Source organism: Lissotriton vulgaris, chromosome 1_1 (genome assembly GCF_964263255.1).
Source record: "Lissotriton vulgaris chromosome 1_1, aLisVul1.2, whole genome shotgun sequence".
Lineage (NCBI taxonomy): Eukaryota > Metazoa > Chordata > Amphibia > Caudata > Salamandridae > Lissotriton > Lissotriton vulgaris.
Genome location: NC_141685.1, coordinates 47,809,068 through 47,834,459, shown reverse-complemented (window position 1 = coordinate 47,834,459; position 25,392 = coordinate 47,809,068). Strand labels below are relative to the sequence as shown.

General features: G+C 46.3%; 1 protein-coding gene across 2 annotated transcripts in view; it reads left to right on the top strand.

Moving 5' to 3' along the window:
- The window catches only part of LOC147737166 (uncharacterized), a 498,742-nt gene that overhangs the window by 405,799 nt on the left and 67,551 nt on the right, over nt 1-25,392 (top strand). The window contains exon 1 of one of the 2 annotated variants that reach the window (XR_015295529.1): nt 11,951-12,075. The exons of the other annotated variant lie outside the window; for it this stretch is intronic. The gene's annotated coding sequence lies outside the window, so the exon portion shown is untranslated. Of the gene's footprint in view, nt 1-11,950; nt 12,076-25,392 lie in introns of those variants that run through there. 2 annotated transcript variants of the gene reach the window in all.

Here is a 25,392-nt window from a genome sequence, read left to right as displayed (position 1 = left end):
CTGATCCGCAGCATCCCCTACGGGGAGATGCTGAGGTTGCGGAGAATCTGCAGCTCCGACTTGGAGTGTGACCTGGCACAACAAGCCAGTAAAGCGAGATTTCTGCAAAGAGGTTATAGCAGTACCCTAATAGAAGGAGCTATCAGGCGTACTAGGAAAATCACAAGGGAGGATGCACTAATGCCTAAGATCAAACCCAGTGCAGAAGGTAATAACAATGAGCAAATTCAATCCAGAGCCATTGTAACCTACAGTAACCAGCATTCCCAGATTAGGAAGATTCTGAATAGGAACTGGAATCTGGTCAAAGGTGACCCTATAATAGGTGACCTGGTACCAGATAAACCTAGCATAACTTTTCGCAAATCCCCTAGCCTTGCTGGTGCCCTAGTCAGCAACATGTTGGAACCCACAAAATCCTGGATGGATCACATTACTGGTTTCAAAAAGTGGCTTACTTGTAAGGCTTGCCGCCACGGGATTAATAAAACTCAGGTCCCACACCCTTTCTCAGATAAACCCTTCATTGTCAACAAGAGACTAACATGTAGGACGGAATACGTTGTATATGTCCTTCAATGCCCTTGTGGACTGCAATATGTTGGGAGCACGCGCCCACCTGCCCACAAGCGCATCCTACAACATTTGAGGGCAATTTCCGGAAAGGATCAGGCCTACCCAGTGGCCAGACACTTTGAAACCACGCATAATAGTGACCCCAGCAGCTTGCAATATTTTCTTGTGGATTCGGTTCTGCCTCTAAAGAGAGGGGTCAACCGGGACGCAAAACTGCGTTTGCTGGAAACCAGATTCATTCTTGAATTCAATACAAAGAGCCCGGGAGGTCTTAATAATAGCGAGGATCTTTACACCTGCCTCTAGTTATAGAATACATCTACTGAAAATTATTCCTGATGTAAATAGTAATTTCCCCTAGCTGACTCTCAATCTGTTTTTATCAGACTCTGCTACCTGCTGTTAACTGTAGCATGTTTTTAATCATTAGTATTAGCACTCATTCACTCACAAACACTTTTTTGATCTGCAGTAACGATAAGAGGTTGACTTAAAAGTGCATGTCTTTATTTTCACTACTTAGCTTGTGCAGTTTTTTTTGGTATGTATGCCCATTGGGGCACTATTATCATCTTTCTTAAGTGGAGCCATGTGTTTTTACAAGTGATAAATGGAGGTTACTGAAACTGTTTGTGCTATATATACTGACTAAATTTTGTGTATATATATGAAGTATAATCAATGAATTTAATGAAATTACTATGGTTTAATGATTTTTAACCATGTGTATATATATGAAATGAAATCTATTTATGGTTTATTAATTTTTTAACCATGTGTATATATATGAAATGAAATTTATTTATTCATCTGTATACATTTTTTAAAAATAATAATGGTTATACTCCAACACTGCATTTATGCACATTGGAATCCCTCGGGCACCATGCCCTTTATTCTTGTTTGACTGAACACAGTATGTCTTCACTGTCTATGATTTAAAAAAATGCAATCTGCACAGCTGAAAAGTATTACGCATTTGCACTTTATAAACCCTCGTTTGTGTTCATGACACGCTATGTGAACAAGCCTCTTTTGAGGTGAAACGCGTCATGGCGGAATTGCAGGCTGTAATTTTGGCACGAAATAAATTGCACTGAGAAACTGCACTTATCTTGTGGTCTCGCTCTCTTCGTTGTTCTGCGTGGTAGGCAGAGTGAATTACGACGACCTTTTGGATATATATATATATATATATATATATATATATATATATATATATATATATATATATATAAAACGCCCAAAGGCCCTTTCCCTCCGGGGGTGGTGAGATTAACACGGCGGTCTTTTTTATTTAATGAAAAGTAAACAAGCGCGTTTCGGCGTCAGCCTTCGTCAGTGTCAATGACACTAGGCACATGATTCGATTTTAAAGCTCCTTAATGGTGACAGACATAGGTGAAGGACTAATCCTAGGTGTAATATAGGCACCATCTTGTAGTGGATAAGATGTGCACATTAACACATACAATTACCCTTCAAGTAAAGAAATCAAACCGTGTATCGGTTAGAAAAACAAGTGGTAAATGCAAAAATAATAATTATACAAATTATATAATGTGACAACATCCTGCCGTGGATCGGCATAGGTCCCTTCATTATTAGTCTGTCCCTATAAGAGTGAAGCTTAAATCAGCATGGTAATCAAAAAGAGCAAATATACTAATAAATATATACATATGTACGCACACAAAATGCACAGAGAAATATATATACATTAAATGGCTAACCTGACTCATATATCTTTACTTCATGTTATCTTGACAGCCTAGGATAAAATAGACGATAGCCATAATACGTCTTATCTCTGTCAAGCGGGGTTAAACAAATACCCCCACATTCTTATCTTCCATATAAGACAAAAAAGATTATCTGAACATGCACCAATCTGGGACATACCTGGACTAGCATTACAAGAAGCCAGCACAGTCAAAAGAGTTCTGCTGTACGCAGGGATCACAAAGTGGGGTGATATCCTGACGGAAAGATCAATCATTGACTGGGATATCTTCAAGCTAAAAGTAACATCACCACTCTCCTGGATAGTATATTTACAAATAGGAAGTTGGATCCGTACTCAAATTAAGAAAAAAGGAATGATGGGAGATGAGAGCCCTTTAGAAAATATCCTAGTTGAAAGACCTGCGGGAAAAAAGGAAGTTGCACTCTTCTATTGGCATATTATAGAGGATGGAGAGCGAGACTTTAATCTCCCGGAAAAACTTTGGAGTGCGGAGGGAGAACCAGATAGGGAGATTATTTGGGAGAAATCTTTTACCCTCCTTTACAAAATCATCAAGCCAGCATGGTTGAGGCGCAACCATTTCTTCACACTTCACAGAGCGTATTACTCCCCTAAAAGGCTGTCGAAATTTCAAACAGGGAAGTGCTGCTGTAAATGCTTTTTACCAGCAGCCTCAGACCTTCATATGTTTTGTGAGTGTCCGAACATTGCTACCTTTTGGCATGAAGTTAGAACAACACTTGAATCTATTCTTGGTATCTCTATCCCGTGCTCATGGTCTTTAATTATTTTCGGATTAGATCACAATATTAAGGGATTAAAGGGATTAAAGAGAGATTTTTTGTTTTATGCCATTTTACTGGCAAGAAGAGAAATCTGTAAAAATTGGGTTAATATAAATCCCCCAACACATGCAGAGTGGCTGTCTTCATTATATGCGATATCAAAGCTGGATTTATCGAGAACATGCAGCCCCCGATCTCTTAAATTTTGGGACCTTTTGATCGATTGGAGGAGGGATAGTTAGACAACTCCCGATGTAGTGGAGGCCACACGGGCATACCAGGCAATAAACTGCATAGACAGTACTGCAGGTCAAGAATTTCTGAATAGCCATAGATCTACCCATCATCTGGTTCTCGTATCAAAGGACTCTTTTACTGGCTGCACACGCTTTACAGCGGCCACATGGGTAAAACCCACTCATGTCCTTCAGTGTATTCGGTTTGATGATGGGTTTGTTAAAATGGCTATGTACCAACATATCCCCCAGCGATCTGCCCTTACTGAAGGTCACTAGAGGATAAGGAGGCAAATCTTCCCTCAACACGCTGTCTGTACGTAGGATGCGCCAGTTTTTTCGCATCATGGCCTTAAGGTGATTGGCTCCAGAAGAATAAGGTGTTATCATCCTAAATCTACTATTCTCTGTGTTGGTGGTCTTGGTTGGCAACTCATTTTCTGTCTGTTTCTTTTTCAGCAATTCGATCCTGGGAATCTTTATGACTCTCTTAAGTGTACTCTGTAATAGGGAATCATCATAGCCCCTTAGTCGGAAACGTTCCAGACATTCATGGGCTGCTTTCTCAAACTCCCGTTCTTGTGTACTGTTTCTACGGAGTCTGAGAAGTTCCCCATAAGGGATACTTCTGATAAGCTTGGGTGGGTGACTGCTTTTAGCGAATAGAATTAAATTACCTGCCGTTTATTTTCTGTACAGGGATGTATGTACCAGGCCCTCATCAATATACACCCTCAGGTCCAAATAGTCGACTGCCACTCGGCTAATTGTTCCCGAGAGGTGCAGATTGTAGCAGTTGTTATTCAAATCCTCAATGTACTTTTCTGCACTTACAGTCATCCCCTGCCACACGATGAAAAGATCATCTATGTAGCGGTACCAATGTACCAATGTACCACCCTGCCATGCTCTTGTCCCTTCTTCCAGCTCCTGGGCACATGCTCCTCCCACCAGCCAACAAAAAGGTTCGCTTGCTGGGGCCAAAGCAAGGTGCCCATCACCGTGCCAGAGATTTGCCTGTACAATCCTGCTTGTTATGTTGTAATCACTTTTGATTTTCAATTTTTGTGTTGGAATCATTGTGTTGTCATTAGTAAGCAGCTTAGACCCGACTTTGTGATATATTACAGGAACATCTAAAGCACATTCCTTTCTTATCACATTTGTTTGTTTTGTACCCTATGCATTTTTTGCCATAAAGATAATAATAATCTTTTGATACAATAATACCTGGTTCTTGCACTTTTTTATTGTCTCAATATGTTAGTGTGGTAACATTATTGATGTTTTTTCTAAAAATATTTTAGTCACTAATTTGATAAAGTGTGGTAACTTGACTCAGTACAGTTCCTCTCACTTACGTTAAAATACTGTTCCATAAACAAATCCCTTGCTGGCCCATTTTCTAAATATTTCAACTGCCCAAGCCCGCAAGGGTTCATTGGGTCGCTCACCCTACCTAAAACTGCATCTAGGTAGATGCGTCACTTTGGACCCTGCGCCACATTATACCTACGTCAGGTGTAAAGTATGCAAAAGGGACGTATTGACGCAAGAAAGGGTTGTAGAGGTGTCGCAGTGAAATCTATGAGATATCACTGCGTCAATTTTATGACGCTGTTGTGTCCAAATCTTACGCCTGTATCACAGCAGGCATAAGACTGATGGGCCTGGCCCCATGTGAAAGGATGCATTGCTGGAGTTGCATCATTTTTGTGACACACTCCAGCAATGCATCACTTTTGCGCTTACAGATACGTCTGAAATACTGACGTTTCTGTAATAACTTCCAACATAATACGTCATAAATTTAATATGACGCATGAGTAGAAGACTGAAGGCCTCATTTATGAAGCCATGCGTCACTTTAATGCCACCGGAGCGTCACTTTTTGTGACGCACCAGTGCTGTAAAAAATGCACCTTATTCAGTCATATTTACAAAGTGACGCATCTAGGTAGATGCGTCACTTTGTAAGCCCCTGCGCCACATTATTCCTACGTCAGGTGTAATGTATGCAAAAGGGACGTATTGACGCAAGAAAGGGTCGTAGAGGTGACGCAGTGAAATCTATGAGATATCACTGCGTCACTTTTATGACGCTGTTGCTTCCAAATATTACGCCTGTTTCACAGCAGGCGTGCAGGCCATTTCACATGGGGCCTGGCCCCATGTGAAAGGATGCATTGCTGGAGTTGCTTCATTTTTGAGACACTCCAGCAATGCATCACTTTTGCGCTTACAGATACGTCTGAAATACTGACGTATCTGTAAGAACTTCCAACATAATACGTCATAAATTTAATATGACACATGAGTAGAAGACTGAAGGCCTCATTTATGAGGCCATGCGTCACTTTAACGCCACCGGAGCGTCACTTTTTGTGACGCACCAGTGCTGTAAAAAATGCACCTTATTCAGTCATATTTACAAAGTGACGCATCTAGGTAGATGCGTCACTTTGTAAGCCCCTGCGCCACATTATTCCTACGTCCACATGTCTGGTCCTAGCTCATTCATGTGCCCTCACAAATGTCTAGTCAGAGTCACCGCAATGTGCAACAGTCATGAACCCGAGGTGGTCACACACTCACCCTCTCACCCTCTCGTGAAGGGCCCCTGCCTCACTCATGCCCTACAGACCACACTATGATCACACACTCACCCTCTCGTGAAGGGCCCCCGCCTCACTCATGCCCCACAGACCACACTATGATCACACACTCACCCTCTCGTAAAGGGCCCCTGCCTCACTCATGCCCTACAGACCACACTATGATCACACACTCACCCTCTCGTGAAGGGCCCCGCCTCATTCATGCCCTACAGACCACACTATGATCACACACTCACCCTCTCGTGGAGGGCCCCGCTTCACTCATGCCCCACAGACCACACTATGATCACACACTCACCCTCTCGTAGAGGGCCCCCGCCTCACTCATGCCCTACAGACCACACTATGATCACACACTCACCCTCTTGTGAAGGGCCCCTGCCTTACTCATGCCCCACAGACCACACTATGATCACACACTCACTCTCTCGTGAAGGGCCCCGCCTCACTCATGCCCTGCAGACCACACTATGATCACACACTCACTAGGGCCAAGGATAGTCTGTCCAAACGACTTCTTGTGAGTAGCTCGTGGCCCACCCCTTCGGGCCGCCGTGGGTGCCTCGAAACAAAACAGCTGCTTCTTAAAGGCGTGCTCTCACGCGCAGAAGCAAATATTTATCATTCACATTTTGCTCCGTAGTGCACGCAAAACAACTTTTAATGAATGCAACAGAATCGGGCCTATCCATTATCTGAGAAGCAGTGTGACATACAAATAGTTTTTTTCACAAACTCAAGTCACATAAAATAAAATAAATCCAGTACTTGTATAGAGCACAAATCACCCCCGAAGGGGTATCTCGGAGCTGGGGCCCGTTGGGAAGATTAAGGGAGCTATTGCCTAGAGTCACATGGTGCTGGACAGACACCTGCCGCCGGAGCCAGGGATCAAACCGTGATCCCCAGCGCCCAACGTCAGTCGCCCTGGCCACGGCGCCACACCTCTTCCCACATACGAAGAATCAGAATAGAAATATAATAATCAGAATAAAAACATACAATAACTGTTCACCGAACTACAAATTAAGCTTAGCCCCTTAACATAATCGACTGCTTTCCCCTAAATGCTAACATAGGACACCCTCAGCCAGAGCCCTTTTCTCGGGGTTTGCGTGGAGTTTTAAGAAGCACTTTTAAGAAATTGCACACCGAGCAATCCAACATATAAAAAAATATATATTTACTGATTGCAAACACTGGCGTCAAGTTGTCAGTGCACACTGAAGTAAACGTTGTGGTATTAAGTGGAATAACCCGTGTCAGCAGACACTGAAATAAAAACAGGAATAAAAAAGGAAATAAAAGTTTATTAAATGCTGAAAGGAGGCTATCCACATACACAGAATTGAAATTAATTATAATCAATTTCATTGAAGTTGGATAAATACAGAGTGGAAAGTATCAGCACTGCAGACACGGAAATGATGTAGCAGAAATTAAAATGACAATCAGCTGCAGGCTCCTGAGGGTAAGTGCCAGAAAACACTAAAACGAAAGTATAAACAGACACCGCAGCAGCAGCAGGAAGCTACGTTAGTGGTGGAGCAGACGCTGACATGAGTGTGTGCAACACACATACATAAAAGTAGCAGCACAGTGAACAGTGAGAAAATCCGAGAAAACTGATTCGAAATATCAGCAGATGGTTAAAGGAATGTGGCAACAGTTCCAGAATCCAAAATATATGAAAAGTGTGTGTGAGAGAGAAATAATTTGTTGTATGCACGGCAAACTACACTTATGACTTGAAAGCGCTGCAACAAAAGATGTTACAGTTAACCAACGAATAGGTACGCAGTACATCTTGCTGTACATTATGCATGTTAGTGCTTACAAATTACTGTTTTCAAACTACATTTTGTAGTGTTCTGTTCTGCAGTGCCCTGTATGAGCTCTGAGCCCTCCATTGCCATTTGACCCGCCCTGAAGTGCACAGGTGCATATCCCCTCCCTGGGCCAGGGCCTGGGCGATTGCCCTGTGTCCTTTATGTGCTGCGTACAGGTGCATAGATCTGCCTGGGTCCGTGTTCTGCCGTGCCCTGAATAGGCGCTGAGCCATCCAGTGCCCTTTATGAGCCGCACTGAAGTGCACAGGGGCATATCCCCTCCCTGGGCCAGGGCCTGGGTGATTGCCCTGTGTCCTTTATGTGCTGCGTACAGGTGCATAGATCTGCCTGGGTCCATGTCCTAATTTTATATTACAAAGGTCCTAGGTTTATCATAATATCTAAAAGATTAATTTTCACAGGCTAAAAATAAAGACTGTGTTTTTTGCTTTAGTGTCCAGCCGGACCTAAAAGTATTTATTTTCAAAATAATGAAGATAGACAACATAAAGCGAAAACATTTCGCACATTAATAACTGGGCACAAGCCTGTACCAAGTCAGGGGGAGACACAATACAGGAAGGAAAGACAAAGAATTCACAGGCAAACAAGGAGAACAGGGTGGCTTAAAAAACAATGCAAGAAATTCTTGAGTAAGCACAAACCCACAGTAACTGCCGGGAAATTACAATTCATATAACGGGCAGTACTGCAAACAGCCGTGCCCTGTATAGGCGCCAAGCCATCCAGTGCCCTTTATGAGCCGCACTGAAGTGCACAGGTGCATATGACCTCCCTGGGCCAGGGCAGGAGCGAAGAATCGATTGGCCTTGGAGGCACCGGCCTGCCGATTAGTTTGTTCATTTCTCTATTTCCTGAGTATGTTGTCACTGTGTGTGCTAATCTCTGCTTCTGTCAAGATGTCTCTGATTGTATTCCCTGTGTCCCACCCCTGGTGTGTCTCTATTCTGAGTGTCTCTACTCTCTGCCAGTCTGTATCCCAAGATGGAACTTCACCTCACAGTCCTGCATGACCTTCAGATTTAACTGAGCGCAGTCGATGCAGGCCCTAGAGTTGTGCTCCGCCGCCAGGCACAGTAAGCAAACTGCATGACCTTCAGATTCAACTGAGCGCAGTCGATGCAGCCCTAGAACTGTGCTCCGCCGCCAGGCACAGTAAGCAAACTGCATGACCTTCAGATTCAACTGAGTGCAGTCGATGCAGCCCTAGAACTGTGCTCCGCCGCCAGGCACAGTAAGCAAACTGCATGACCTTCAGATTCAACTGAGCGCAGTCGATGCAGCCCTAGAACTGTGCTCCGTCACTGGGCACAGTAAGCAAACTTCGCGAGGGTCCGTCACAAACATCTGTTCGCGATGTTCCTTACATGGCTTGTTGTAAATACAGTTGGGTAATTTATTTGGTTCCTGGACATGTCACAGCAGTTTCTTTTGGCGTCTCAGGTATAAGGCGTCTCAGGTATAATCACCCTTGGATCTCAAAGGCTAACTCTCGGGTCTCACCGGAGGGTCACTTTATTATCTCACGTGAAGGTAATTTGAGGATATATTGTGAGGGTCACTTTAAGAGCTAACATGAGGGTTATTTTATTAAATGCTTTAGATTTCACAGGAGGGTCTCATCAGCCAGCCAATTAATCAATGTACTGGTACACTGCTTCTTCCCTGTGGCGATAGATGCAAAGCGGAAGTGTGCCTTGTATTTATTGAGGCTTAACAGCAGTGCAAGGTATAACTTGGACCGACCGTGAAGGGGGAGCAGGGAGTCTGGAAGCACATGCTTCAGAATATGAGCATAAACTGTGTGCTCCTCAGAGCTGACAACATTACGCTTATCTGCCCCCTCACCCGCCCCACACACACAGCCACGCACACATAACCACACACACACACACACAACCACACACACAGCCACATACACAACCACACACCACCACACACACACAACCACACATACACACACAACCACACACACAACCACACACATAACCACACACATAACCACACACACAACCACACATACAACCACACATACAACCACACACAACCACACACACACAACCACAAACAGAACCACACCGTCAGTGCACGCTTTCACCAAGCACAGACACCATCAGTCATCAGTGCACGCTTTCACCGGGCACAAACACCACCAGCCGTCAGTGCACGCTTTTACCAAACAGACCCACACCACCGTTCGTCAGTGAATGCATTCATCAGACACACACCACCAGCCGTCAGTGCACGCTTTTACTAGGCACACACACCACCAGCCGTCAGTGCACGCTTTTACTAGGCACAAACACCACCAGCCGCCAGTGCACGCTTTCACCAAGCACACACACACACCACCATTCGTCAGTGAATGCATTCATCGGACACACACCACCGGCCATCAGTGCACGCTTTTATCAGGCACACACACCACCAGCCGTCAGTGCACGCTTTCACCAGGCACACACACCACCAGCCGTCAGTGCATGCTTCCACCAGGCACACACACACACCACCATTCGTCAGTGAATGCATTCATCAGACACACACTACCAGCCGTCAGTGCACGCTTTTACCAGGCACACACACCACCAGCCGTCAGTGCACGCTTTCACCAGGCACACACACACACCACCATTCGTCAGTGAATGCATTCATCACGACACACACCACCAGCTGTCAGTGCACGCTTTTACCAGGCACACACACCACCAGCCGTCAGTGCACGCTTTCACCAGGCACACACACCACCAGCCGTCAGTGCATGCTTCCACCAGGCACACACAACACCAGCCGGCAGTGCACGCTTTCAACAGGCACACACACACACCACCATTCGTCAGTGAATGCATTCATCAGACACACACCACCAGCCGTCAGTGCACGCTTTTACCAGGCACACACACCACCAGCCGTCAGTGCACGCTTTCACCAGGCACACACACCACCAGCCGTCAGTGCATGCTTCCTCCAAGCACACACAATACCAGCCGGCAGTGCACGCTTCCACCAGGCACACACACCACCAGTCATCAGTGCACACATCAATTGTTAATGCATCCACAATTAACTATTGTAGCAATCGCAGTATGGCGCATTTTACTTTTAAACATATTCATCTAAAGCGCAGCATGCCACCATTGCTACAAAAATAAATACACATTTTATTTGGACTACAATTTATAGACTTTTGTTGCAGTTGCAATATTTAGCAATGCCAATTGCTCAAACTTAATTCACCCGAGACCTATTGCAATGTAAATGCTTGTTGGTAAAGCCTCATGTTAGCCACAATTTCTTACCTTGACAATTGACGGGCAATTAATTATTACGCAGTTTGCAGAGGAAATAAGAGTCTGTGTTTTAGAATAGCGCGGTTGAAATGAAGCATCATTCTTTTCTGCACCAATAACACTCTCCGTGCAGCTGAGATTGAGATTTGTATAATTGTACAGAGTGCACATTTGCAAAGTGATTCAGACTAACTGGCCCGTCTATATTTCTTGACGCACTGGCCTCTAAAACTTCCTTTTTGTCTGTTGCACAGTGTTGATCCAGGAGTGAGGTCTTGTCAAGCTAAGCAAGTGTCTCTCAGCCCCATCAAACTTCCTTCTCATGTGTCCTCTTTGCCGCCATTAGTTTAAAAATGTAGTTATATTACAAAGAGGTTGTAAGTTAGTGACCTTTCATTTCAGTAGTTTCCCATTATTTCAAAATATGTTTAGAGCTTCTCGTTGTTCAAAATATAGGAATGTCTGATATTTATTTCTTCCAATGCACTTCATTCGATGACTTCTCGTGCTCCGGTGCAGGGGGCAATATCTGTCCTCCACGCATGCGCAGCTGTTAATATAAGGCCTGAAAGCAGTGTCTATTCTCCGCGAATGCGCAGTTATTAATACTAGGCCCGCGAGCAGTGTCTGTCCGCCGCGCATGCGCAGTTATTTAAGACCCCCCCCCCTCCAGTAACCCTCGCCCGGGTGCTGCGCAGTGGAACGTAGTGTCAGTTCTCCGCGCATGCGCAGTTGTTATTCGATAGGCAATCTTCAGCATAGTCTATCTGTTACCAGCGCATGCGCAGTTAATGCAAAGCCTCTAACCCGTGTTGATCGGTTGTTTTGCTCAGGCGCCATTGACTGCTCCCTGGGTGTCCAGGTGGGTCTGGGACAAGGTGTCTCAGTTTCTAGTTCCTCAGGGGGCCCCATGGCGGGTGTTTGAAGAGTGGATACAGTTAAACGGAATTTCAAAGCACCTGGCTTCTTGTTCCAGGTATAGTTGAGTGCATTCGGTTTTCTCATTTTTTCTGCTAAATGTAACAAAATGTTTACAATAGGAACTGATTCTAGTGTTATTTCTTACAGCTCGATGTTTCCACAAAGCAAATGGTGCAAGCACATTAGTTGTGACAGTGTTCACAGCTCTGGGGCCTATTTCCTTTAAGTGCTTAACTCTACAAGATGCCTACACTGCAGAGTTATCAACATTATTTAGATTCTAATGGGAGAACTGTGAAAAGTAGTACATTCTACCTGGTCTTTCCTCACTGATGCATTGCCCCAACCCCGAGAAAGATGTGTGTTCACGCCCTTGGATTTGTATGCGCTGGACATGTGCATTGACCTGCCATTTGCACATTTGAGTCTAAATGACCAACCTGTGGCCTGCTGAGTTATGTGCCACCCTCTTTATTTTATCAAAAATATATGTGTTGCTTTAGCACAAAAATGCAAAAGGTGCACATGGAAAAGAGTTTGTTTTAAAAAGGTCGATATTGCTCATGGTAAATTGAAACTAGCATTTGCAATGCAATAGGTCTCGCATTTACCAGAGTTTCGTAAATGCGACACCTATTGCATGCAAATGCCTGTTTGTAAAAACGCCCATGCAGCGCATCAACTTTAATGTTGGCCAGGCCCCTTTTCTTAGATGAGCCGTGTCTAAAGAAAGGGGTGGGTTGTCGTTAAAGTGAAAGAGCAGTATGTGGCGCTTTTATAAAACAATCATTTGCAATGCAATAGGTCTCGCATTTACACAAGTTTGAGCTATTGACATTACAAATAACAATGCCTTTTATTTTTCATTCGTTTTTAAAACATAAATAAAAGGCATTGTCATTTACAATACAAATAGCTTAAACTCGTGTAATTGTGAGACCTATTGCATTACAAATGCTTGTACATAGATTGGTAAACAGAAACAGGCTGTCTTTTACTCAATGCACATACAATCAAAAGGGTAGGGAGGAGGAATTAATGTCCATTTATTTCCCCGGATAGGTATAAAGGTAATCAAGTGGAGGAAATGGACACTTGTTACAATTCTAAACCATTGGATAGAAATACTATGGTATCCTCAAAAACTCAATGTGTGCTGGTAATGCGGTATATCTCTTTCATCCGCCCCTACATTGTAGTTTTGGCAGTTATCATAGGATACCATAGAATGTGCTGGGTGCCTGCCTCATCCAGAGGCTCCTCTGGTCTAGATTGCAGTGTCCAGAGATGAAAAATGTGCCCCCATTAAAAATAGGGTAAGTGCAAAAAAGAAAAGAAGAAAAGATAAAACAAGATCGACGCCAGAAAACTTTAATTTCTAATTTCTAATTTAAAATATTTCTAGAGCGCAGCGTACACCTTGCGGTTTCTTGGCGCTGGGGGGATTGGCAACTGAGGGAAAGAGACCAGAAGAAAGGATAAGAGAGGGTATTAAGAGAGTTTAAGAGGGGAAGGCCTGGCTGAAGAGGAACGTTTTCAGATCTCTGCGAAAGGGGAGGTACTGAGTGGCAGAGCGGAGGTGGTCAGGGAGTGAGTTCCAGAAGGTTGGAGCCAGGGTGGAAAAGCTGGCCCCGCCCCACTTTTTGCGTGTGAAGCGAGGGGTCTGAAGAAGGGACTTGGAGGAAGACCGAAGTTCTCTTCTAGGTACATACGGATGGATCAATGAAGTGATAAAAGCGGGGGCAGTGCCCTGGCGGACCTGGAAGGCCATGCAGCCGATCTTAAAAAGGGAGCGTTCTTTTACAGGGAGCCAGTGAAGCTCCCTGAGAAGGGGGGGTGGAATGGTGATAACGAGGAAGGCCATACACCAGTCGGGCTGCCTGGTTTTGGATAATCTGGAGTCTACGCAGGCTGTACGCGGGGATACCATGGTAGAGAGCGTTTGCGTAGTCCAGTCGCGATATCACAAGTGCAGCCATGATGATCTTGAGTGCCTGGGGGGAAAAGAAGCGGGAAATAGTGCGGATAGTGCGGAGAGTGAGGAAACAAGAGGATACCACGGAGCTAATTTGTGAATAGAGAGTGAGCTGGTTGTTTATTTTGACACCGAGTGTTTTGACCGTGGTGGAAGAGGTAGGTGAGGGGCCGAGAGAGGGGGGCCAGAAGAGAGAGTTCCAGGGGCTGGATGAACCACCCGTGAGAACCAGCTCGGTTTTATCCGGGTTCAGCTTAAGATGGTTGTGGTTCATCCAGTCCCTGATGAATGTCATAGTTGACTGGAAGTTGGAGACAGAGAGAGGAGAGGGGGACAGATCAAAGATGAGCTGGAGGTCGTCCGCGTAATTATAAACGGTGACCTCCAGCTGCCCGAGTGCGAAAATGAGAGGAAAGATATAGAGATTGAAAAGCAAAGGGGAGAGAGAGGAACCCTGAGGTACATCGCAAGTGACAGGGAGAGGAGTGGCCGTGAAGTTGCCTAGCCGAACCGCCTGAGTGCGGTCCCTCAGAAAGGAGGAGAGCCAAACCAGAGCTGATCCCCCGATACCAGCCGCCTTGACACGGGTAAGTAAGATGGTATGGTCCACCGTGTCAAAGGCGGCGGAGATATCAAGGAGGACCAGTGCCTGGGGTTTGTTCTCATCCATGCCCCTTCTGAGGTTGTCTAAGACTGCCACCACGACTGATTCGGTCGAGTGCCTGGGACGGAACCCGGCTTGGCGAGATGCCAGTCCTCCGTTTGCCTCAACATGGGCGCTAAGTGCCGCGGTGACGTGGCGTTCCATCACTTTGCCCAAAAAGGGTAACAGGGAGATGGGGCGGTAGTTAGCCGAGATGGAAGGGTCCGCGCCAGGTTTTTTTAGGATGGGCACTATAGTAGCTGCCTTTAGGACGGAGGGCACAACGCCCTGTGCCAGAGAGCTGTTGAGGAAATCGTTGGGGAGGTCAGGGCAGCTGGAGTAAATTTGCTGTAGGACTCGTGCCGGGCAGACGTCCGCAGGAGACCCCGACTTCACTTTGGGGAGTATCTCCAGAAAAGAGTCCTGGGTGAGGGGGGGAATGGAGGTAAATGGACATAGGACGGAAGGGGGGGAGGGATCGACGAAGGCAGACGAGGGTGGTGGGATGTTGGTCTTGATAGTAGCAATTTTCTCTAAGAAATAGGTATTAAGTTGATCACAGAGAAGCTGGGAAGGAGGAATTTGGGACGAGGTTCGGTCTGAGAATGCCAGGTCATTCACTATGTCGAAGATTTCCCTTGTTTTGTTTTCTGCAGAAGTTATTTTTGAAGAGAAGTAGGAGGTTTTTGCATCCAGGATTGCAGTTTTGTATTTAGCCAGTGCTGATAGGAAGTGGGTTCTAGATAAGGGGATGTAATTTTTCCTCCATTGCCTCTCCGCCCGTCGGGCGCTCAGTTTGAGATCTTTTAGGTGGTCATTGAACCATCTATTGGAGTCCTTAGGTCGGCGGATGGAGATGCGGCGTAAGGGCGCCACTGAGTCGCAGCCTCCAGCCAGCCAGGTGTCAATGGCCTTGGCTTGAGAGGCAGATGATAAGCCAGCGAGAATGGGAGTGGAGTTGCGGAGTGAGGAGGTCAAGGAGGGATAATCCAGTCTGTTCCAGTTCCGCGCCCAGGTGTTTTTGGTGTGCGGAATTTTGGGCATCGGGTTTCGGAGAATGGAGAAGGAAATGAGGGAATGGTCGGACCATGGGCACGGCGAGACAGCAGCCGAGGCCACAGGGAGGTTAAGGGACCAGACCTGGTCCAATGTGTGCCCATGGGAATGAGTGGGGACGGATATGTGTGACACGAAGTTGAGGGATGAAAGGTAATCTGTAAATTCTTTAGAGGCTGAGCACTCATGTGGGTCTGAGGGGCAGTAATTGAAGTCCCCTAGGACCAGGACCGAGGCATAGTTGACCACCAGGTTAGCCAACAGGTCTTGGAATGCCGGCAAGAATAAGGGCGAGGGCTGAGGTGGGCGGTACATAAGGAGACAAGTGATGGGGGGGGAAATGAAAGAGAGCGGACTACCAGGAAGTCAGCAGGGGGAATAAGGGGAAAAGGGAGTTGTTGAAAGTTCAGCTCCGACCGAGCAATTAGGGCGACCCCACCACCAGCCTTGCCTGTCGGCCGGTCGGCCTGTAGGGCCACATAGGAGGGGGGTAGGGTGGCCAGGAGAACAGGGAGGGAAGAATCACAGTACCAGGTCTCGGTCAGGAGCAGTATGTCAGGTTTCTCTGAGTCGAGTAAGACGAACAGCTCGTGGTGGTGCTTGACCGCTGACCTGGTATTGAGTAGGACAACAGACAATGCCGGAGAGCGGGGGAGGGGGTCAAGGTGAGGGGGGCAAGGTGACGGTGGGGCGTGCTGCAGGGGATGGGATGCAATGGGGGAAGAGGGAGCGAGGCCTAGTGAGGAGATCAGACTGCGGATGGGATCCGGGAATGGCCAGTGGCCTTGGAGGGCAGTTAAGTCCTTGGTAGTGTAAGACATAGTTTTAGCATGGAGTCGTGCCCCTAGCCCCGTCCGGCTGCGGACGGGCGCAGACGGGCTTGCCTTAGGCGCGCCTTCGGCGTGCAAAAGTCGCGCCCGCTGCGCACGTCCGCTGCGCTTCCTGGCAAGACACATGCTTTATGTTGGCGGGTCAGGAGGTTGGAGGGGCGTGGCCAGCCGAGGGGGCGTGTCTCGCCTCGCCCTCGGGAATGGCGGGGATCGTTGCAGCGAGTAGCGCTGTTTGTGGAAGCCAAGAGATGCAGGTAAGTGAGGATGCCTGGTTAAAACACAGTATTTCAAGTACAAATAGTTTTAAAAAGTGAATAGCCCTGCTCCCGGCTTTCCGCCTCAGGAGCCAATCATTAATGCGACGCTAGTCAGCGGCGCGCTCTATTTGTAGGTATGGCGGGGGGCGTGGCCAGCCGAGGGGGCGTGTCTCGCCTCGCCCTCGGGAATGGCGGGGATCGTTGCAGCGAGTAGCGCTGTTTGTGGAAGCCAAGAGATGCAGGTAAGTGAGGATGCCTGGTTAAAACACAGTATTTCAAGTACAAATAGTTTTAAAAAGTGAATAGCCCTGCTCCCGGCTTTCCGCCTCAGGAGCCAATCATTAATGCGACGCTAGTCAGCGGCGCGCTCTATTTGTAGGTATGTCGGGGGGCGTGGCCAGCCGAGGGGGCGTGTCTCGCCTCGCCCTCAGGAATGGCGGGGATCGTTGCAGCGAGTAGCGCTGTTTGTGGAAGCCAAGAGATGCAGGTAAGTGAGGATGCCTGGTTAAAACACAGTATTTCAAGTACAAATAGTTTTAAAAAGTGAATAGCCCTGCTCCCGGCTTTCCGCCTCAGGAGCCAATCATTAATGCGACGCTAGTCAGCGGCGCGCTCTATTTGTAGGTATGGCGGGGGGCGTGGCCAGCCGAGGGGGCGTGTCTCGCCTCGCCCTCGGGAATGGCGGGGATCGTTGCAGCGAGTAGCGCTGTTTGTGGAAGCCAAGAGATGCAGGTAAGTGAGGATGCCTGGTTAAAACACAGTATTTCAAGTACAAATAGTTTTAAAAAGTGAATAGCCCTGCTCCCGGCTTTCCGCCTCAGGAGCCAATCATTAATGCGACGCTAGTCAGCGGCGCGCTCTATTTGTAGGTATGGCGGGGGGCGTGGCCAGCCGAGGGGGCATGTCTCGCCTCGCCCTCGGGAATGGCGGGGATCGTTGCAGCGAGTAGGGCTGTTTGTGGAAGCTAAGAGATGCAGGTAAGTGAGGATGCCTGGTTAAAACACAGTATTTCAAGTACAAATAGTTTTAAAAAGTGAATAGCCCTGCTCCCGGCTTTCCGCCTCAGGAGCCACTCATTAATCATTTAATAATTGGTGAAGATCTTTTGAATAAAAGTAATTGGGTACTTGTACTAGATCGAGTAACTAGATCTAGAAGTGTGGCTTTTCAAGAAGTGTCGACATGTTTCAGCCCCCTATGGCTCAACAGAGTCTGTGGGGCTTTCGTCAGGACATATAGACAAACAAAACATAGAAGAGACTGCCCGCGGCACTCACATAGACTGTACTGAGCGATCACTTAATATATGGAGCCTGAATGTTAGATCTTTGGTCAAGCACTATCAGTCAATCCGGGACATGATAGATACGGACTCTCCTGATATCATTTTTCTTACCGAAACTTGGTTACAGGATGCCGACACTGCCATCATAAACCTGGCTTTCCCTTCTACCTATACGGTGTTCACTTTGAACCGTGCAACTAGGGGAGGTGGTATAGCCATGGCGACCAAATCTTGCTTCCCGGCTGAGTGGAAGGCTCAGGATCTTCCTATGTGTGAAAGCGCCTCTTTTAAGGTAAAGGTTAGTCATCAATTTACCTTTAGTGGCATGCTTATCTATCGTCCACCTGGGAACGACACCACCTTCAAGGCAGCCCTAGTAGATGTGGTTAGCTCGCTGGTTCCTAGTTGTGCTAACTTTAACATCGTAGGTGACTTAAACATACATTTTGATCAGACGTCATCTCTACCCATCAGCTCCTTGCTAGCTGACCTTGAAGCGATGCAACTTAACCAACTAGTCACCTCCCCCACCCATATAGGAGGACATATACTTGACCCCTTTTTCACCACCCTAGTCCGGGCTACAACATCTGACCCGATGGCGGTGGGTTGGTCGGACCATATGTTGGTTAAAGTGTCATGTCCCTTAGATAACCCACAACTTAAACCTGTGGATAAACAGATCCTAAAGCGCAACTGGCGTAAACTCAAGCTGGAGGAGTTTGTTAGGATACTGGAGGCACAGCCCCTAGGCACACTACAGAATGTGGAACAGGGATAGGAACAGTTTTGTAACTGGGTCCTCACTGCCCTCGATTCTCTTATACCTCTGCGCTGGTCTAAATGTCACGCCAAAACCCGCAGTCCTTGGTGCAATGAGACTCTTGCCGAGCTTAAGAGAACCTGCCGGCAAGCAGAGAGGGCCTGGAGGAAATCCTTTGATCCCATGCTAAAATCGCAGTACTTTGCCCAGCTCAAGATCTACCACAGAGCTATCTGTCAAACCCGGGCTGCTTATTACGCAGCTGAGTTCTCCAATAGCCCCAACCCTTCCAAATTAATCTTCAAGGTACTTAAAGACCTGATGGGGAAACGGGCTACCTCGCGTGAAATCTGCACGGACTCGCACTGTGAAAGCTTGGCATCCTTTTTCGTCGAGAAGGTGCAGACAATCTATCGAGGATTTATACCATCTGTTCCCGGGGATGCTCCTAGTGCTGTGAAGGTCTCGGTCTCTGAAACTCTGTCCTCCTTGCCGGCCATTTCTAACGAGGTATTTGACACTCTTAGCCTCAAAATTAAATCTGGTTCCCCCTTAGACCCGCTGAAGCCGGAGTTTTTTGCTCTCCTCCCGCCCCTCTGTCGTGTGCCCATCTTGGGCCTGATTAATCTCTCCCTCAGTGAGGGCGTGGTTCCTTCCTCCTGGAAGCAAGCTGTGGTCAGCCCTATTTTGAAGAAACCCAACCTTGACCCCTTGCTCCCGGAGAATTACCGGCCTATCTCCCTCCTGCCTTGGACCGCTAAGGTCACTGAGGCACACGTGAACTCCATCCTGTCTGCTCATCTCTCTCGTAATAATATTCTTGACGAGAGTCAAAATGGGTTTCGCTCGCAGCACAGCACTGAAACTGCCTTGCTCTTTATGACTGAACATCTGCGGTCAGTGCTGGATGCGGGGCAGACTGCGGCGCTCCTTTTGTTAGACCTGAGCGCCGCGTTTGACACGGTGTCTCATGACATCTTGATGCGGCGTTTGGAGGAAGTAGGTATCGCTGGGAAGGCTCTTCAGTGGTTCCGCTCTTTCCTCTCGGACCGGTTTTTTAAAGTAGCCATTTCACCTGGCCAGTCCTCTTTCCACTCTCTGGGTCTGGGAGTCCCTCAGGGCTCTGCTTTAAGCCCCACACTGTTCAATCTGGATGTGAAACCGCTGGCCGCTGTCGTCAGGCAATGTGGCCTTACCATGACATCGTACGCCGACGACACGCAGCTGGCGGTGACACTCAGTGGGGACCCTGAGGTGAACGCGACCAGATTCCGTGCAGGACTTATAGCTGTGGCTAATTGGATGCGTAACAACTGCCTACAGCTTAATGCTAAGAAAACCGAGGTCCTGATCTTAGGGAAGCAGGCGGAACTTTGGGGAGACCAGTGGTGGCCTCCCGAATTGGGGGTGTCTCCCATTCCAGCGGCCGAAGTGAAAAATCTGGGGGTCTGGCTGGATTCCAACCTCTCTTTCACCAGCCATACAAAGAAGACAGCAGCTACCTGTTTTGGTATTCTGCGAGGACTGAGACCTGTCCTCAAATTCTTCGACCCTCCCACGCGGCAACTGGTGGTTCAGGCCTCTATCCTTTCTCGGCTGGACTACGGGAGTGCCCTGCTGCTTGGAGTTAATCAGGCTGAGGCTACTAGGCTTCAGAGGGTGCAGAATGCTGCTGCACGGGCCATTGTGGGCCTTCCGAGACGACGCTCCGTCTCCACCGTTCTGACCTCCCTTCATTGGCTTCCGGTCAGACAGAGAATCAAATTTAAGGCTCTCTGTCTGACATTTAAGATCCTGAAGCTTTCCTCCCCACCCGCCCTTGCGGGCCTTATTTCTCCGTATGTTCCTACGCGGTCCCTCAGGTCTGAATCTCACCATCTGGCGATTAAGCCAAGATTCAGACTGAGCAGGATGGGAGGACGCTCTTTTCGTATTCTGGTGGCTGATTTATGGAATTCCCTTCCTGTACACATTCGTGCCCTAAACAGCCTAACTCTTTTCAGACGCGCCATCAAAACCCACCTGTTCGCCTCTGTTAATTGATTCCCTTCTGCTCAGCTTTTACCTGTTATGTTGTGGTACCTGATCAGGCGCCAGGACGCCCCTTCGCTGGGGCAGCTGTGCGCCAAATAAAAGTTATTAACATAACATAACAATGATTACTCACACAATTCGTGTAGTGACATTTGGGTTGATTATTAGAGGGTATTCATTGACCACTCAATTCCTTTTAACCTGTAAAAGAAATAAGCAAAAACATACTTCACACATATTATTATCCTAATATCTCACAGTGGAGAGGGGAATGGGGAAAGGCACCAGAGTTAGCTGTAGTCTAATCTGCTGGGTTATGGTATAATAACAAGGCTAGGCATGTATATTTACATGGTGGCTAAGAACCTAGGAAGGCAGAGGAAAAAGCGGCAATAGTAGACAGTGCCAACTTATGGCGAACAAAGCGGTACAAAAGGGGGTGGTGATGGACCGCTTTGTTCAGCTGAAATGCCAGAAACCGGTCCTAGGAAGCTTGTTTCTGGTCCAGGGAAGGCATGGCTTGGCAGTTCGGGCTGGACTGTTCCCATGAGGCACAGGGTCAGACTGATTTGCATATGGCCATGTCTGAACTGGGGTGGCAGAGTGGGCTAAAGAACGGTGATGGATTAAACCCAGATCTGTTGACTGGGTTTGAGTGTTTGATTGGTTCAGATGCTCCGTCCATCACCACCCCCTTTTGTTCCCCTTTATTACGCCACTCCCTTCATGGTGACATCACTCTTTCCGCATCTGCTTCCGGGGCGAGCAATATTCCTCGCCCCGGCCAGCACATGCGCAGGAGGTCTCTGACCTGCTGTGCCCTCGTCATCGTCCATCCCTTGACGAAAAAAAACAAAACAGTCAGAGTCAGACTGACTGAATTAAATTTTTCAACACACGGGGCAGTGAGCAGTTCATTGATTTGACGCTGCTGCATTGCATGCGTGTGGTATGTGTCTCTCTTGTCTTCCTCCCCGTCCCGACTCCCGAGGCTAGTGGGGCAATGCCCCATTCGCTCCTATGCACCAACCGCCACTGCTTATACCACGTGCAATTCATCCTCTCCAAAGCCAAGCCTCAAGAATTCCTGGGTATGAAGGGCGGCTGATTCTGATTGGGTGCTTGATAGTTTTCCAGAAACTCATGTTCTTGATTGTTCATGTTTGTCAGTAGTTAATTAAACATGCCCAGGGGTTTTATCTCTTCAGTTCACAGAAGCTACAATAAAAGTTTCTTTGTCGTTGCAAAAAAATATGAACAGCCAACGAACCTCTGTCTGCCAAAGAATGGAAGGGCTGGGGAACTGTCATTCATCTCACTGCTAAGCAGAGCCATGTCATGCTTCACCCTCCTTCAGGCCTCTGATTTTAACCAACATCGCTTAGAACACTGGGACTTTAGAGCCCATCCTTTTAATGAGGAAAACAAAACTACAAGTCCCATAAGCAATATTGGTGTAAGGTGTCACGCATGGCCTAGGACAACATCGGATTCAGCACATCCAGTTCCATTTTTTAAGTATTTGACACAATATTGAATTTATAATCTTTGTTTTTTATGGTCATGAGTCACCAGGATACTAAAACGTGTCTTTTATTTTCAGGGTCAATAAAGTAATGGTCACCAGCTTGGAAGCTCAGTTAATTCTTCAGTATTTGTCATTGATCTCCATGTGTGGCTGGTTTGGGTCTGCCCCCTGCATCATTCCAGATAACTCACACAGGTAAGGAGCTTGTATCAGCAACATGATATCCCCATACTCGTCTGTAAGAAGTGCGCTCCGAGGCAGGTATCTGATCATTTTTGTGAAACAAGCAAGCACCAATATCTGCTATGTACATTCGTTAAAATAAAACACAATCAATTCAATTCAAAATATACTTCATTCGGCATAAAGCAATACCATAAAAGTACAGTGTTAAAAAACAATATCTCATACGTTATAAAAACCATACTAAAAACCTGTTTAACAACAATACATTAAATATAAATGATTCGGCATGGGGATCATCTTATAGAAATGACAAGGAGGTACCCGGTTAAAAATGTTTCATTCATAGTATAGTGCAAATCAGAGCAAATATTGAACACACAGGACCATTATTCCTCCCCTCTACTGGTTCTGAGTTTCATCGCTAATCTTAGAAAATTTACTACACAGAAAAGTTTTTTAAGGTTCTACTGACAATTTCAGAAACAGTAGGGCCACCTTAACTTGTTTGAACTTGGTCTTCCTTAAAATACCTTTTAAAACTAGTCGCCTAGGGTAAGCGTAAAATGAGCACAGTAGGACCAAATGGAGCATATCCTGTGGAGACCGTTGGTCGCAGCCACAGGAGCCCTTACTCTCCAAATGCTTTGTATACCCTGCTGGAACCGCCAAAGTATGGTGTAACAAATCTAGCCTGAAACGGGTCATGAGAAATCTGTTTTGAGGATTGTAAATAAGACACAAATAAGGTTCCATGCCCAGGCACGACTTTGTTAACTGATGAGTTCTTACTGATGGCTTAGTCAGCTCTCTTGCTTCCCTATTTGACTTGGCTCTGTTTAAAAATTCGGACTTAATACGGCCCTTATCCTTAGATAGCAATTTGGTCGGGTGGGTAAAATATTCAACACAACCCATGGCTAACAGGTTTTCCTTGATGTGTCTAATCCAAGGAATATTGTAACCTCGTGCCCGTGCAATGCAGTCTGATATTTTTTGTTGACTTAACGCCGCCTCTGGGTTAGTCTATACCTTAATCCAGCATGCGAGGGGCTTCCATTGCAGCTTATCGCACAGATGGGTTATACCCAGTTCCTCATGAACCATGTAGGAGGAAAAATGCTTTGTGGGACTTTCAGTACCCGCCTCCAATATTTGTTTCCTTCTATTTGTAACTTAAGCGGGTCTATAAAGCCCCAGACCTCACTCCCATATAAAACTTTGGCACAGCTTACAGAACTGTAGAGGTTCAGGATTTGTTCCGGAGCCCATCGGCCTCGCCTCTTTGCAAAATTCATAGTTGCCCCTGTTGAGTTAATTAGTTTATTGCATTGCTCCTCCACAAGGGCTTTAAAACTAAGGTGACTGTCGAACACGATCCCCAGATATGAAAATGACTTGACCTTTTCCAGTCCCTGTGTACCTATTGTATACTTAGTTTTGCTGGATGGTCCTTTCCCTACCTCCATAACATATGATTTGGTGAGGTTTGGTGACAAATCTAAGCTATCCATAAAATGGACAAAGCCATCTATGAGGCGCTGCAGTCCACGCGCAGTGCAGGCCAAGAGTACCGCGTCATCTGCATACAGTAACGCCGGTATCCCTCTCCTACCTATCTGCGGGCAGTCCATCCCTAGAGCTACCAGCGCCTGGGTCTAACCATTTTATATATATATATATATATATATATATATATATATATATATATATATATATATATATATATATATATATATATATATATATACTGAAAAAACCATAGGTTATAGACCATATATAGTTAGGAATTCGCATTTACAAAACCTTATTTTACTCACACAAAACCATTGAAATTCCATATATAGTTAGTTGCACTAACTATATATCGCGCACCCGCAATCCACTGCTGATGATGTTACATATTACATAATTTTTGACATGGTCAGTGACATCACTGATGACATCACTGATGACATCTCAAATGACATCACTGATGACATCTCAAATGACATCACTGATCACATCACTGATGACATCTCATTTGACATTACTGATCACATCACTGATGATATCATTCATGTGATAATACGATGAACCTCTTCAGACTCTAATATAACCTTAGATACAATCAGTGTAAACAGACACTCACAGACTGTCACTCATCCATGGAGTTACTCACACACCTAGTCAGTCATGCAAAGAATCAATCACACCTCCATTTCCTCAACTATACAGTTATACAAACTTTACTTATTCAAACATATACTAACACATATTTACTCTCTTATACAATCCCTGATACAAGTTCACAATGATCCATACAGCCACTCACACATTCACTGGCTCTTTTGCACAGTTATTTATATATGTCAACTCTCACATGTACTGTGTTTTACATATGTACTTACTTTGACATGTAGCACTGAGATATCCATTCACTCACCAATACACTCATGCACACAGTCAACCGCCCATACAGCTGTTTCCACATGCACTTTTGAAACCATACATCTAGTGAATCAACTGCTCACACATCTATGCACAGAGTCATACACCTCCCAGCCACCCACACCCACACTCAGTCTCCCATACAAATACTTGGGCAACCAATCAATAACCCATATAGTTACTCATATAGCTACTTATCAACACATGCAACAGTTTACAGAACAACAGACATAATGATGCACAAATTAAGACAGTTTAGTCACTAACCCATGCACTCAGTGAGACACATTTAATCACTCACTCATACAGTCAGTCATGCACCTACTAAATCCTTCATCCAGACCCTTATACATCCACTCATTCTTCAATATGTAAGACATATTTTAAC